This window comes from Peromyscus leucopus, chromosome 5 (genome assembly GCF_004664715.2).
Source record: "Peromyscus leucopus breed LL Stock chromosome 5, UCI_PerLeu_2.1, whole genome shotgun sequence".
Classification (NCBI taxonomy): domain Eukaryota; kingdom Metazoa; phylum Chordata; class Mammalia; order Rodentia; family Cricetidae; genus Peromyscus; species Peromyscus leucopus.
The window spans coordinates 69,960,203-69,961,628 of record NC_051067.1 but is presented as its reverse complement, the minus strand read 5'-3'; the positions used below and the strand labels follow the sequence as shown (position 1 = coordinate 69,961,628).

Sequence of the window (1,426 nt, the reverse complement as noted above, 5' to 3'; positions counted from 1 at the left end):
TAAAATGTTTGCCACGGAGATATGAGGATCAGAGTTTGAATCTCCAGAGCCTGTGGCAAACACCAAGTACAGTAGTGTGCTTCCATCATAATGCTCCTAAACAGATGAGAGACAAAGATGAGGGGAATCCCTAGAAACTTGAGGGCCATCTAACTTGGCATACACCACAGTACCAAACAAGGTAGAAGGTGAGGGCCAACACCTGGGATTGCTCTCTGATGTTCACATGTGCCTGTGGCACAGTGTACCTGCACACACATACGTGCACACCCATACACATTACACACACACACACACACACACACACACACACACACACGTACACACACACCAACATACAGAGAGACGGCTTAGCCATTAAAGCCTAGGCTCACAACTAAAATGTCAAGCACTGTCACATAATGAAATACGCAGTGAAGTAGAATATGAGTAGAAAACTGCATTTATTTATTTTTTTCTTTTTACTTTTTCACTTGTAGCAAAGGTTACTATCAAACTCCACTCACCGGAACAGAGTGGGGTGTTAGCGAAAACCTTGCCTCTCGTTTAGCACACTACCTACACTTGGGAGTTCATCGACCAGTTTATGACCTCAACTGCATTTATTTTTAAACAACTTTATTCAGGTATTATTAACATAAAATATATAACACCTAAGTGTGTTTAACAGTTTTGGGCAGAACCTATACCCATGAACTCATCACTCAAAGACCTTCAAATCTTTCTGTTCTCTCAAATGAACCCTCATGCCAGGGCACTTTGACACCCTTTCTGTCACTGTGGCTGGTGCTGTGATTTAGAATTTCCTTGTCATACTCATTTGAAGACTCAGTGTTACTGTTGGCCGTTGAGGAGTGTGACATTACTCTTCATGGATATGTCACCACTTGTGCATTGATTCTCTTGTTGATGGACATTTGACTTGCTTCCAGCTTTGGGTTCTTATAAAAATGTTTCTAGAAGTTATTTTTTTAAAGTAAAACATTCAAAGTGTGTAATTTAATGAGTTTTGACACATGTATATACTCAGGAAATCATTGCCTTGTCAAAATACAGGACGTCTCTCACTCTCAAAGCTTCCTTCTGACCCTGCACAGGCCACTCCTCCACGCATCCCTGTCTACAGCCACCTGCTAATATGGTTTTTGTCACTATTGATTAGTTTGTGTTTTCTAGCATTTTATGTGACAAGAATCATGAACTGTATTTTGCGCTGGCTTTCATTTTTGTCTTTTTATCATCACAATAGCTTTAAGGTTGCCAATCTGGAGCATTCACTTGTCTTTCCTTTTACTTTGTTGCTGGACAGTGTTCTACCCAACGCATAGGCCACAGTTTGTTTACCAATTTAATGGACATTGGAGATGTTTCCCATTTGGGGCTGTTGTAAAGAATTGTTGAGGAAATGTACAATTCTGTGTGGATT

General features: G+C 40.4%; 1 non-coding gene across 1 annotated transcript; it reads right to left on the bottom strand.

The window, feature by feature from the left end:
• Positions 1–471: 471 nt before the first annotated feature.
• LOC114693958 lies at positions 472–617 on the bottom strand. The gene has a single exon (XR_003734628.1). It is a non-coding gene; the product is annotated as a small nucleolar RNA SNORA62/SNORA6 family (small nucleolar RNA).
• Between the last annotated feature and the right edge of the window lie 809 nt (positions 618–1,426).